The following is a 15,420-nucleotide window of genomic DNA, read 5'->3' as shown; positions in this document are numbered from 1 at the left end:
GAGATCACACGGTGCAATGAAGTTGGAGTGGAAGGAACAGGATGTAATGAGGGGACCATGAACTCAGTCTATGAAGCCCAATGACATTTTTCAGAGGAAGTGGTATCTTGGCTGACATCTATGAATAGGACTTATCCAGGAGAAAGGCATGGGAAAAGTTCTTCTGGTGGACAAGATAACATGAGTGAGGGCTAGATGTACGGAATAATAACCCTGGAATTGGAAAAAATATCAGAATATCTGGTGATAGACTGAGGTAGGGATAGAACTAGGAAGGTCAGAATTAGAAGAAGAAAGCATGCACCAAAACCCTCTGGACTTGAATGTCCAGTCAGGTAGGACTTCTTTCTAAGGTCAACAAAGAACTATATAGTAGGACTGCAAACAAGAAAGTAAGATTGACATTACTCTTACTGCCTGGAGGACAGTAGATAGAGCAAAAGAGGCTGAAAATCCACCTGGAATCTGTAGTTCAGCAAGACATGACAGTGTGAACCAGAGCATCTCAGAGAGGACAAAAGATATGGGTCTATTAGAAATGTTTAGATGTTAGTCTGGCCCAAAGTATGTCACATGATTGTATTCACAGTACATATTCCCTTGCAAATTTAGCTCCTATCCATACGTTATCCATAGTGCTATCAACTCCACATGAATTCTTCTTGGACTCAGCCTGCAGAACATCCTGAATTATTTGCAAGATAAGTCCTTGGTTTCAACAAAAGAACAGAATGATGCCAGTCCTTGTTTTCATTGTATACTTCTGTATAGCAAGTGATACTATAAAAAACTATTTTGATGAATCTTTAGAATTTCTTCCACTTTTTGTTTTTTTTGTTTTTGTTTTTGTTTTTTTTTTTTTGCCAGTCCTGAGCTTGAGCTCAGGGCCTGAGCACTGTCCTTGGACTTTCTCAAGGCTAGAACTCTACCACTTGAGCCTCAGCACCAGTTTCGGGTTTTTTTTTTTTTTTATGTATGTGGTGCTGAGGAATCGAATCCAAGTCTTTGTGCATGCTAGGCAAGCACTCTACCACTAGGCAAAACTCCTGGCCCTCTTCCACTTCTTGTTCAAGACAGATGTGCTTGATGTATTTTCCTCTGTGGGTCATGGAGCTTCAAGTTGGGGCCCGGGTGCAGTCCTTGAGCTCTTTTGCTTAAGGCTAGCACTCTACCATTTAGAGTCACTGTACCACTTCCTGTTTTCTGGTGATTAGTTGGACAGAGTCTTATGGACTTCCTTCCCTGGCTGGCTTGAGCTGTAATCCTTAGATCTCAAGCCTCCTGAGTTTCTAGGATTAAATGAACCACCAACACCCAAAAAAGCAGTTATTTTCTAGGTCTCATTTTAAATGACAAAAAAACCCCAATCAACCAATGTGACTTAATTATTTATTTACTTGTTCAGGCTTTTATTCATTTGCTCAACATGTACTTATTCAGTGCTTTCTATCTTCTAGGATTGATTCTGTATTTATGGACTTGGCTATTTTATGATGATGATGATGACTGATGATGATGATAGTGACAATGACGATGACGATGTTTTAGACACAGAGACAGGCATCTTCTCCCAGCTGTCTTTATAAAAGAAAGCTTAATGTACTGAACATACTTTTCTGTTATATGGACAGCTTAGTATACTGTACACAAGTGAACCATCTTATGGCATGGTTAGAAATTAAGGTGTGGAATGATTTCTTTAGAACACTGGCCTTTGGAGTTGGCAAATGCCTTGTCCAAAGGACCTAAACCTTGGTATTTGAATGTGTGCTGGATTGAGTTAATCCTGTCCTGTGTTTTAAACAGTTCCTGATGTGTGTCCAGCAGACGCAGAACTAAATAGTGCCAGATACTCCAAATCCCTGCTTCAGAGGAATGTGAGTCCTAAGGCAGAGTTCTTAATGTAAAGAAACATTTTGGCTTTTGTCTCTATTGTCTTTCTAGCCCAAAACCTGCCATCACCCTGAGCTCCACTCAGCCTGGAAAGAACACTGAGGTTGAAGAGGGAAGTTCCCAATTCCCAGATTCTTCTAAACCAGCTTGACTTCAGTGATTTTGTTTTTTAATGCTAGCATTGCATCAAAGCTCTTCCCCCCCCCGGGGGGGGAGTGGGATACACTGTCATATAAGATTAAAAATAATTTTAGGGGCAGGATTTCTACCAGGAATTGAACAAACAATGTACTGTCCTGAGTGGGCTCCAAATTCCTGATGCATCTTTTCTGTACAGGCCCTGTTTCATGAAACTACAATTCTTCATTTGTCCGAGTTCCTTGTGCTTGTGTGCTAGAAGAATCACACCCCTTTATTTCTAGCCCTAAGGGCTTCCTCCCAAGTTTGGGAAAAAATCTTCTCAAATAAGTAGTCACAGAAGCTTTAAATAATGTGATCATTGCAAGTATCTTTGTTCAACATTAGAAGTTACCCCATTACTTTGCCTGATTGGGGCAGATGTGAAACAGCTGTCTTCTCAGCTAACACACGGAGAAGAACACTCAAGCTCAACTCCATATTCCTCTCAGAGGCACCATCTTGATTTCAGAACCCTTTTCTAGTGTCTCCTTCAACTCTTAAATTGAACACATATGGCCACACAACATAAATTGTATGTATTATTTATTTAATTGACTAGAGTACATCATGATTCAGCAAGTCAATTTATAGAAAAGTTTAGGCTATTGTGCTTGGCTTTACTTTAAACGTGTTCATAGAAATTTCCTCATTTAAAGATAGATATTCCTTGATTTTTTGAAACAATCTGAGTCTTCATATCATTAGATCACTTTCATTTGCAAGTAAGAAAATCCTAACCCAAACAGCATAAGTTAGAAATCAGGGCTAGACACAGCTGGATTCAAGGCTCTGAGGGATTATTAGGACTAACTTTTTCTTCATTCTGCTGTTATTGGCTCTAATTTTATGTTTCATGGGCAACAGTAATAACACATCCTCCAATTCTCAGGTCCTGTCAAAGAAACTGAGTTTCTTCTCCCACGGTGTTAAATCAACACCCAAACCTGACATCACTGGCCAGATATTTTTTCACATATTTATCTCTGTGACACATATTTATCACTGTGACTAGGGTCTAGAAGTTAGGGAAAGACAAAGAATCCTAAATATAAAATGTTCACCTCAACTGTCTTTCAGTACAAGATTAACTGGGCAATTATCATTCTCTTTTCTCTTTCCTTTACCCTCCACACGATCCAGGCTTGAGCTTAAGAATGATCTGATCCTGTAAAACTATTTAAAATACAAGTATCAGAGTCTAATCATATAGGAGTGGCTAATAGTTTGATATCCTTGCTATTTATTCCTGTTTGGTTAATTGTGGCATTGTTTTGTTTGGTGTTTAATCTTCATTTTATATTTTATTTTTACATTACATTTTTATTACCTATAGTTAGGTATACAAAGGGTACATGTCAGTTCATGAGTATAATACATCTTGGTCAATATCCCCATTTTCACTTCTACCAGTCTTCTTTTTTTCTTTCTTTTTCCAGTTCTGGGGTTTGAACTCAGGGTCTTAACACTGTCCTTGGGTTTTTCCTGAAGGCTAGAGCTCTACCACTTGAGCCACAGCACCATTTCTGACCTTTTCTATGTATGTGGTACCGAGGAATCGAACCTGGCTCTTTGTGCATGCTAAGCAAGCATTCTACCACTAGGCCAAACTCCCGACCTTTCTACCAGTCTTCTTTTTTTTTTTTTTTTAAAGAATTTATTAACGTTGATTTTTACATCATATTTTAAATGACAAGTTTAACATACAAGTGTTCAAGGAGGGAATCTCTATTCCAGTCTTCTTTTACAAAGTTCATATGGCACTGGGGTTCAACATGCAGAATATGAAAAAAATGAGTGAATTTTCTTGTGTTGCTCTGGTATTTCTATCAAATTTATATAATCTGGCTATTAAGAGAGATCTGTTAATATTTACTATATTGAAGAGAGCAGAAATTGGTGTAGACAATCTAAATGTTGGAGGAATTCAATATAGTTGATATATACTTTGTATTAGACTCAAGAGAATTGGCCCAGACATCCTTGTTTTCTTAACACCAGGCCAAGAGGCCATAAAAACCTATCTGTGGCAGTTATTTTTAATGTTATTTGCAGGGCTAAAGTTTTCCATTCTACTACACATATAAAATTTAAATAGGAGTGAGCAAACTTCTATGTCAACTACCTGTTATTATTACTACAGTTATTATTACTAATTATACAAAATATAATTGCTATTAATAATCATAGTAATAATGGCTATAAATTATTGACTGTCTACTATTGTACAAATACTTTATGTCCAATCCATACCACTTAGGCTGTATATAATGTGTCTAAGAGCACCCTTTTGGGAATAGGGTACCTGTTTTGTGTATCAGACACATTCTATATTGATGCTCTTCATATTAGAGATCTACTTGTTTATTTTATGGATACCTTTAACAAAGGAAATACCAAGGAATTGGTTTAAATGAGTTGAAACTAATTGCAGAGCTCATGAAACTACATATTTTTAAGTGAATATTCTAGCCAAACAAGAGAAACAAGTGTCTATCATGCTTTCTCTGGAACTCAATGCTTTCTTCTGGAAATAGTCTCTGGAATATTGTTCTCTTGAGGCATTCTCTTAAGTGGGGAAGTCACTAGAGAAAGGTGCACTATGTAAGCGGATCTCCTGGAATTGCCAGGGGCACCTAAAAAGGTCTTTGGGCATCTAGCTGGAAAAGTAGGCTGGAAAAGTGTAATATGTATGGTGATAGCATGTATGCCAATGTAGGTTTGTGGAAAGATACACCCAGCAGGCCTATGGAAAACCACAATGATTTTCACAATCTTTTACAGGGGGTTATTAAATGAGATTTTCATAATACTTTTAAGAACAAGATTGTGCTACATCCAACTGACTGGATCCCAACATGTGACACTGGGAGATAATCTGTGCTGTTGTTAGTGACTGGAAAACAAGAACTGTGCAACAAATTATACCAAGCAATACAAGGTAGTCAGAACAGAATTGATATCTAGAGGGCTTTGAGTGGATATGAGTTGGTACATTTTACAGAAACCATTTTTTTCCACCAGTTGGGTAAAAAAATACTAACACTCTCTGTGTTTTTTGTTTCAGCAGTTTTAGTTAAAAAGGAAACACAACTCTAAAGAAAAATATTGGTTCCCAATGGCTAGGACCTGATTCTCACTGTGGGAGTGTCATCTGATATAGAAAGCGAAGAAAACCATGGTTTACAACAGGGAAACCTAGGTACATCTCACTGGATAACTGAAAAAAGCCCAATAAGCCACTCAAAAAAGTAAAACAGAGGGTCTCAGCTAGAAAGAGAAACATGTTGTGCAGAAACTCCAGAAATAGAACACTGAACAGACCAAATAAAAGTTCTTATTGCCTTTGTAACTTCAAAATATTCAGTTTGGTACTTAAGAAAAACCTTATTGCCTTTAAAGAGCAGAAGGAAGAGAAGAAGGAGGAAGAAGAGGAGGAGGAGGAGGAAGAGGAGGAGGAGGAGAGGGAGGGGGAGGAGGAGGAAGAGGCAGAAGAAGAGTGAAAAAAAAACAAACCCTTAAAGATGTCCCATTTTCTGGTTTCCTGTTCTGTGATCCATGCCAGAGATCTGAGGCTAACTAATACCACCTGTGGATGGGTGCCTTGCCTGGGCACAGTGGCCAGCCTTTAGCACGGACTGCAGACTGTTGATGCTAGTATTAACAATCAGTCCTGTGCTTGTCCGAATATAAGCGAAGGATGGCATACGGGATTAGAGAGGGATCACAGAACCTCAGACATTTCCAAGAAAAATGAACAATGTAAGGCCAGGCCTGGGGTGGTCTGCATTTCATTAATCCCTCCTCTCCACAATGGTGGGCGGGCTGTCGGGGATGTGCTCTGCAGATGGGAAGCACACTTTACTGGGATTTTGTTCTTGTCTCCAGATTTCTTTTAGGCCCTAAGTATTCCTTTCTTGGCATGAGCAGGGATTTGGAGCTCTGGGGTCTGGTTTACTCTTTCCATGGCCTGAATAGACTTGCCAGCCCCTGGAGTAGTGGAAAGGGGCCAATGAGAACACATGGCTGTGATAGACTAAGTTTGACCCAGCTTCCCAGTGCTATCTCTTCACGTTTGAATCTTTTACTTCCTCTTTCTCAGTTCTGCATCCAATCCTCTCTCCACTCATGACAGGCAGATGCAGCCTCTCTTTAAAGTAGGTGTTCCTGCTAGGTACTCGTGCTTCACACCTGCAATCATAGATACTCAGGAGGCTGAGCTCTAAGGATCAAAAGCCAGTCTAGCACAAAAGCTCTTTAGATTCCATTTCTAAAGTAATCATAAAAATCTGGGCTGGAAGCATGGTTCAAGTGGTAGAGCACCTTGAGTTCAGACTTCAGTACAGGTAACAAACCAAACCAAACCAAAAGGTGGTGGTGGGGTTTCTGTCTTATCAGAAAGGCTTTCTCTTCTTCATGTCCATGAGAGCATTTGAATGCTTCAGTATTAGACATGCTATATAGTGTCCCCTGCCTAATGCTTATTCCTCCGCTACATCATTGTCAATCTTGGATGTCAACCTCTACATCTGCCTCCATCTTCCATCCATTTGTCCCATGAAGGCATTTTTCTCAGTTCTCAGAGAATTCTTCAACAGTTTGCTTGCGGAATATTAGTATTTTCAACTCCTTGGGCAATTGGTTGCGTCTTAGTACATTTTTTTATACATTTGATAAGACCATAATCTTATCAGGGGGATGAATACAGAGTGGGTCTTTAGTACTTAATTGCTGAGTAAAATAACATATCAATAAATAATATCAGTGTTGAATAAACCATTCCTAACTGAGTAAAATATAGATTAGAAAGATGACAACCTATTTCCATTCTTGCTATTTCCAAGTATGAATTTAGTCTGCTAGTAGGTTCACATGCTCTTCCTATCACCTATGCTCTATAGCAAGGAATATCTTTCATCACCATTGTTTTCCTGATGCCCATCCTCTGTCTAGAAATCTACAGAGATTTCCTATGGGCACTCATTACAAGGGGGCTCTTTCTATTGCTGTGGTCTTATGACTCCTTTTATAAGCTCCCAACAAACTAATCTGCTTGATTCCTGTCTCCTACTTTCTGGTCCCTTCCTTATTTGTGAGAACAGCTAATTCACCCTTAGTCAAGTGACTGTTTTCCCTGCCTCATGGGCATAGAGCTACAATCTTCTGAAGTTTTTAAAAATATTTTATTTTATTGTAAAGGTGATGTATGGAGGGGTTACAATAACATAAGTAAGTAAGGTAATGAGTACATTTCTTGTCCGTCTCATGGGCACAGAGCTACAGCCCTCTGAAGTTTTAGCTTTAAAAGCTATGCAAAAATTTGTCTCAAAAGGAAGAGAAACAGAGATCTGATTTGTCAATCAGTATCTGTAACTTGTTGAGATTTTTTTAAAAATTCACCCAAGAAAACCCCCAAAACAAACAAAAACAAGCATATTTAAAGCATTAAAGCACATCAATTACTTCCAGCTTGCGCTATTTCTTTATGAACTCTCATCCTTTGACTAGTAGTATCTCTTGTCCTTGAGTTCCTGTTTCCTTCTGGAAAATGTGTGCTTTCCCAAGCTGAGCTGGCACCCTGACAGTTTAACAGACCATTATTCTGACCAGCCCACTATCCATCTGAAGGTTCTGGGAAAGTTAAAGTTGACTTTCACGATGGCCAAGCAGCAAAGCACAATCCCTATTAGTGGAAGACCCTGATTCACTGGTTAAGTGGGCTGAAAATCCAGAAAGAGGATGATGCTGGTAATACAAGTTCATGCACATGAGTGCAGGCTGGGAGCATGCTCAAGCCTCATTTCCACCTTGATTTTATCTTACTTTAAAATCTACTTACTTACTGTGGAATCACCTCCAAGAAGGAGCAGAGTGTTCAAGAAGGAGGGCAGAATCAAGACTTCAGATGTGTTTTAGTCCAAAGACTGTGAAGGTAAAAAATAACACCTGTGAACTCAAGCACATTACTATCCTGCCTCAGCAGCCCTTACATAGTGGATATTTCAGCTTTGTGAAATGAGATAGGAAAAGAACATTTTATTAAAGGAACCTGAGAAGTTAGGATTTTTCAGATTGATGAGAAAATTGGTGTCACAAAGTTGATATAGAAATTTGCCTTGGATTTTTCCCATTTATTCATTCATTCAGTCATAGTAAATATTATTTACCTTAGTGGGCAAAAGGCACAAGGTCCAGTGTATTTATTACAGAGCAGGGACTGGAAGTCAGACTTTTGTTCCTTGTCCAGAATTGTTTCCACAGCAAAATATATTAGCACGCTAATTAATTTCATGACTTCCTAAATAATAGTCATTGAAAATGGCGTAATTATCTCCCTCAACTTTTATACCATCCTGAAAGACATAATTTTATGATGAAGAAACTGAGTTTTGAGAAATTTCCAGAGGCTTTTGTGGTTAGGATACTGCATGTAGTTAAGTGACAGAGTTAAAATACAATGAAAAGTTCCTGGAAGGGCAAAATCTGAACTTTTCCACTATGTATACTTCTCAGTTGCTCTCAGTCTTCCCAAAGCTACCATTTGGCCAGAAAACCTTAGGGTGTTCAGCTATCCCGTGCTGGCACCTCTTCCTTTCTTCCTCTTTACCTTTGCTTTTCTACTTGTCCTTCAGGGCTCACATCTTGATTAGCTCATGCTTCAGGAATGTTTAGAGCTGATGAAATCTAGCCACCAACATTCACTTTAGCTGAGCTGGCTATTTAGAGAGCCATCATTCCTTCAAATGCCTTTTATTTTGTCAGATTTTACTGACAAGCTCAGGTCAGACTGGCAAACAGTCTCACTACATAAATGTTTGTCACTGGCCCTTCACAAAAAGAATGCAGCCTTTGACCTGTCTTCTTTTCTCTTGTTTGGAGTAAATTGCTCCTTGCCTGGAGGAGGGTTATTTGCTCTTATCCAGCCTGGTCAGGGAATGCTCTGAATAATCAGATATTGCTATGAATAGAGTACATTACATGGGTCAGCAGCTTTCAAGGAATTAGAATGAAATACTCTTAATACAAATACTGTTCTAAGCATAATGTAACTTATTTGTATTTTTTTGCTACTGATCTTGTGAATACCAATTATCATTCAGCAGGAGCTGAGGTGCTATAAAAAGAGCCAGGTAACTTCCACTAACCTGCTAAGTGATTCTGAATACTCAAATTTTCCACTTTAGAGTGCTCCCTGTTCTCTGTAAAATGAACATTTTGAACTGGATTCAGACTTGTACAGATATTGCATGTGTGCTATGGTCTTCACACCTGTACCTGCGTCAGGAATCACAAATCTTCCCTGTCTTTTTCTCTTCCACCCCTGTTAAGTGTAAGAGTTAATTCATGATGTAGAAGTGAGTGAAAATATCCCCCAAAAGGAGTCTCAAAGCATGCTGGATGTGACTGCTGGGAAAGGAGTCAGAAATATCCTACGGTGCTTAGTGAAACGTACAATGGCCAGAGCTGGGCTTTTATTTGAAATACAGTCTTCATTTTCTTGCCAAGTAAAATAAAACAAATGTGAAACAGGCACCAACCATACCTGGAGGTGTTTCCCCCAAAGACTTGGGCATAATGTGAAATTTAGACATTATGTGTTGCTCTTGTGGAAAAAATTACAGGGACATGAACCTTCAACATGGACATGACTTCTAGTGTTCTTTTTAATGGGGGGGGGTGGGAAGATTTCCAAAGGAGCATTATCAACTCACCTTGCAGTTTTCCTAAAGACCAGATCTACAATGGTATGTGCTCCCCATGTTGTCACAATTAGGAGTCCTCACTCCCTATCCACTACAGCTTCTGTTCTTTAAAATGAGCGGGTCCTAACAGGAACCACAGACTAGTTCAAGCAGAATCTTTCTTTTAGGAATTTTAAGTCATAGAGAAGAAGATTCCAGTGGGTAGGGCTACATAAGTGGAAAGAAAATGGGACTAGGCAGACATTAAATTAGTTAGTTAAGTTATAGTAGGTTGCCTTAATTGCAAAAGCATTCAGAGACCAAAAGGTAAGAGAAGAAGCAGATGGAGATTCAAAGAGATTTTTAATTTGTTCAGTCTGCCATAAGAAACTACCGTTGACTGGTAATTTATAAAAGAATTGAAATACATTGCTTACAGTTTTAGTAGTCTGGAAGTACAAGATACCAGAAGATTCAGTGTCTGATCAGAACTATGCCTCACATCTGATACCTTTTCTCAGTGTTTGAACAGGGCTGAGCAGCCCTGTTACCCTCAGTTACCACCTACAGGCTCCAGCTCCTAATCATTAGTATCTGCAAGGGACTGGTGCCTGGATTCATGGCTACCAAAAATCTTTTGATGCTTAAGTCTGGCAGATAAAATGACATGGTATTTGTGTGTCACTTACTCATATCCTCCTATGTATGTTATAAGTCACCTCTTACAATACATAGCAAGATACAATGCTAAACTATTCTGTCTAGGGGAGAAATGACAAGAAAAAATCTGTATCTTTGTATGTGCTTTAAATTACCTAAATTGCTTCTATGTCTTGGTAGATATTAATCTGTTGGCTAAATTGTTAATGAAACAACCTTCCTTCCTTGGTCTGTTTTGAATGGTCATATTCCTTACATACAACAGAACTTTTATAGCTGATGGAGAGGTTGATGGTTCATTCTAACTGAGTAAATGTTCTTAATTGGGATTTGTGGAGGTCTTTTCACTGCCCAATTAAATGTAATTTTTATGTGTATGGCAATGCCCATTCTTCACTTACCCACCTCCACCCCCACTTCTTGGGAGAATGTTTGCTTTCATGAATTTTCATATAAATCTTTCTCCAGTCTACCTGTGCTCCTACTGTACTGGAATAATCTATACTTTAAAGGGATCTTAATATTCTTTCCCACTTGTGATTCACTTAGCTCCAAGAAGGAAAAGTTTTGTAGTGAGTCATGTGGTCTGTATGAATTTTTCACATGTAGGTAGAAAAGTGGTCTGAGTGTGAGTCCAGTTGGCTTACCTTCTGCTCTCACTTGGTGAAAGGGGTTTTAACAATAATGGAAACTAATAACATTAAGCTAAAAACGTTCCTGCTTTGCAGATATCTCTTGTATGAAGAAAGGCAGAGTTTTTTCCCTGTCCCAGGAAAAGTAAATGCTCACAAGAACATAAGTCAGTGCCTTTCCAATGAGGAGATCAGGACCAAAATACAGGTATAACAATTAAGTCTTCCTTTGCCAGACCTGCTTAACTGATTCTTGGTGGTGACTTTTTCAGTGGGAGAGAATTTGGAACCAATATCCCATCTAATATCTTTCTTCTTCCTAACTGAATAGCTAACAATTTAAAAAGATTATTAGTCTTTATAGCTAGCCAGTAGCAAAAGCTTGGATGGACAGTTATGGTCCCTCATTTGTAGCAGGTAGAATGTACCTATAAATCAATAAATAAGCACACTTAATTATAGTTGCACACATGTGTGCACATACATGCACGCTCTCACACACAAACACACACACACACACACACACACACACACACTGAACATGATAAATTATATAGATTTCCAGACATTTTCATACAGTGAGCCCAGAAGAGGCTATGCATAGGAGTGGATGACAAAGTCTTAATAGCTATGTGCATATTATCATGTAAAATAATATTTTATGAAAGGATTCTGGGAAGATGGCAGAAGTTCAGGGCAAGTCTAACTGAGCTCTCACCAAGATACCAGACTCCCCAGAGCCTGAGTGCTCAGTGCCTCACTTACCTTCAGCATAGACTGGGTGACTACAAGAGGAAATCATCCTGCCAGCTACAACAGAGCAAGAACAAGAACCACATGATCATCTCAGTAGATGCAGAAAAAGCATTTGACAAGTTCCAACAGGCCTTTATGCTGAAGGAGTTTGAACTTATGGTCTGGGTCCTGTCCATGAACCTTTGTGCTCAAGGCTAACTCTCTACCACTTGAATGACTTCTTGCTTTTTTGATGGTTAGTTGGAGATCAGTGTCTCTCAGACATTCTTCCTGGGTTGGCTTTGAACCTCAATCCTCAGATCTTAGCCTTCTGAGTAGCTGGGGTTATAGTCATGAGCTGCTGCTGGTCCCTGGCAATTTCCCCAGCTTTTGACCAGTTATGGTTCTGGTCTGAGACATTGCTCAAAAGTGAAGAATTTGAGAACACTAAGTCGCTGCTTGACTTTTCTATATAAGAAATGTCAAGGACATCAAAATAGACAATTTTAGCTCTCTGTCTATTCATGGTTCATGAAACCCTTGGTTATCCAGCATAACAAGTGTTAATTTCAGTCTTCAATAAATAATTCAACTCAGGGATATTCATCCCTGCAATTAATGTCGATTGCAACTAACCATATGCCTCTGGATGATGTTGGAAAAGAATTTCAGCTAAGACTCATGAAGTCCCAGCTCCAGCTGGGGCTTGAAATCATGTTTTCAGAACACAAAGAACACTTGATAAAGTCAGAGAGAAATATTTTTCAAAAATATGTCACTCGGCAGCTTGGGAGCAATTTCACAGAACCATCCTACAGGGTATGAATTTAACCTCTGATCTCTGAAATGAAGGTCAGCAAATTTGTTTTTACTCTACATATCTTATAATCAGTTCAATGTCTGGGTAAGTCAATTCCTAAAGAAGAGCCTGTATTTGCAGATAAATGATACTTTTCCCTTTCTATTATTTAGCCATTTTACTCTCTTTTCTCTGAATTGCCTCAATTCTGTATGTGTGTGTGTGAGGATAGGTTGGGGGTGTTGAAGTATTTAATCATTTCAAGTGCCATATTTTAGAAGAAGAGGATTATCTTTTCTTTAAGGAAATTTTTAAAGCCAGTAAGATTGTTTTTAAGCCATTTTTTTCTCCCAATAAACACATGGAAAGATGCTGTGTTTTTTTTTTGTTATTTGCCAGTTCACTTGAAACTTTCTTGCTAATGAATACTTTCAGCCAGGTTTGGTGAAGTAGAGCCTACTAGAGTGAAATCTAGCCTATTGACAATTTTTGTAAATAAAGTATGATTAACTCACAACCAGTTCATTAATTTAGGTATTATCTCATCCTACTTTTGTAATACCAGAAGTTGAACAGTTGCAACAGAGAGTATAAGTGTCAGGGAACATAAAATTTACTTCCTGGTCCTATCCCCCCACACAAAAAAAGTTTGATTACTACTATTCTAAATCAAAGAAAGAAGTGTAGAGAAGTAGTGCTGTGAAACTAGATCCTTAGCTCAGACATAACAATAGCTTAGAGGTAGAAAAGAGCAGACACTGGATTTAATTTGAACCCAGAAAGAGAATATTAGCATGATATCAGACAGATATTAGTTGACAGTGCTTTGTAATAACTAAGATTATTCCTCAGATTCTCCAGCAGTCTGAGAAACCTATGCCACGGTGAAGATGAACCCCCAATCCTCAGCAAATGTCAGCCATTTGGGAATAAGAGTTCCTTCTCTGTAGCAGATGTGTGACTCAAAGTTCATCAGGAGTGCACTGAGAAGAGAGCTCAGCATGTGTTGTTCTGCTAGGGACCAGCACTGGCCTGTCAGTGGACTAATTTAGTTAAAGGACATAGGCAAACAGTGGGGGGTGGGAGGTTAGAGCTGAGCAGAGGAATCGTTTTAACCCTTTCTGGGCATGAATTTATTTCTTTAATACTGTTGATTCTGTTCAAGATCTCTTCATAGAATTTACACCCAAAGAATGAAAAGCAGCCTGTACCAAATCCTTGCCAGTCATCCTACATGGACAGCTGCCAGGAGGCTGATATGCAAAAGCCATCACTGCATGCATGGTTATTTCAGGCATAGACGCTCGTCATCCCTTGAAATTGCTTCGTGCCAACGAGATTCCAAATTCCAGCTTCTGCTTGCTTGCCTCAGAAGTCAAGTTCATGGGCTATGAGGGTGGGCTCTCTCAACCTCACTCTTCAACTCAAACGGCCAGGCATCCATTATATTTCTGAATGTCTACTTCTCTCTTAGACATAGAGCAGAAACTCATCACATAATATTACTGTTTTTTTTGTGCTCTTTAGAATATTAACTTATCATTTTAATCTTTTTTTCCTAGTGCTAGGTTTTTGCACTTTTCTAACAAACATTCTGAGGCATTATTCTCCACAGAAATATGAAAAAAACAATCAAAACCAAAAATGAATCTTTCCTCAGCTTTGCAGTTCTCTTTTGTCACTTCCCTACTTTTCTTTTCCTTTAGTACCTAAAACTATAGATAGGGCTATGCTATGTGGTGATAACAATCCTCATATGAAAAATTTATTTCTTGTAAATAAATAGCCATGTATTCCTTGTACTCAATGCTATGTATCAGGTGACTTCAGTGACTTAGCAATCTAGGGTCTTTATCCTTTTGGGTTTTTTTTTTTCATTTATACACAGGGCCCCCCACTACCTCTTTGATCAGTGTGTGAAAGAGTCAGGCCCAGGCTTTTCTCTGCCCAACCCTTGAAAAGTGATCCATTTCACTTTTACACAGGCGCTCCCATATGGCTTTTCTCTTGATGCAAGAACATTGAGAAATCCCACACGAGACTTCTTCATGTCTTCATGTAGAAGAGAAGCAGATCCAGACATTGGGGAGCAGAATAATACTTTCCATAGAAACCAAACTTCTTCACTGGGGTGCCATGCCACTGCTTCATCAGTGTTCTCCCTGACAAGGCCCTATCTAACTGTATTTCTCTGCTACTTCCTTCTTGACTTCTTTGTGGCACAAACATGAATGTTTTTCTTTCTGAATTAAATTAATGGCTTGTGTTATTGTTTGGATAAGTGTCCACTCCTCCCCCCTCAAGCTCAGGTGTTAATGGCTCAGTTTTCAGCTTTTGAGGCTATTCCAGGAGGTGGTAAGACCTTTAAGAGGCAAAGTCTAGTGAAAGGTCTTTAAGTCATTGCAGGAAGCACCATCAAAGGAGTGTGGGTCTGTGTTTTTCCACTTCCTGTCTCTAAGGAGAGCAGCCTTTCTCCATCCTGTGCTTCCTATCATGATGTCTTCCCTTGTACAGGTTCCCAAAGAAATAGAGCTAATCAACCATAGACTGAAGCCTTCTCATTGTGGTGGGGAGCAAGAGGTAGAACAGAAAACAAAGAGAAATAGAAAGATGTAGGTAGCAGGAGGAAGAGAGAGAAAGGGAAGGAGTAGTTTAAGGGCCCACCTTGGCGACCTACATACTCTAAGTTCAGCATCCCAAAAGTTTCCACAGTCCTCACCCCCAATAGTCTTTTCAGCTACAAATCCATCACTGAATTAGTCGTGATCCATTCACCCTCTTCTAACTTTCAACATGGCTGTATTGGAGCCCAAGTTTCAATACAAACCACTGTAAACTTAAA

At 39.0% G+C, this 15,420-nt stretch overlaps 1 protein-coding gene across 1 annotated transcript in view; it reads right to left on the bottom strand.

Annotated features, from left to right (window-relative positions):
* The window catches only part of Rnls (renalase, FAD dependent amine oxidase), a 310,493-nt gene that overhangs the window by 30,906 nt on the left and 264,167 nt on the right, over positions 1-15,420 (bottom strand). The window lies entirely within an intron of this gene.

This window comes from Megascapheus bottae, chromosome 15, assembly GCF_031878675.1.
Source record: "Megascapheus bottae isolate mThoBot1 chromosome 15, mThoBot2.hap1, whole genome shotgun sequence".
NCBI lineage: Eukaryota > Metazoa > Chordata > Mammalia > Rodentia > Geomyidae > Megascapheus > Megascapheus bottae.
This window is presented reverse-complemented; position numbering and strand designations above follow the sequence as displayed.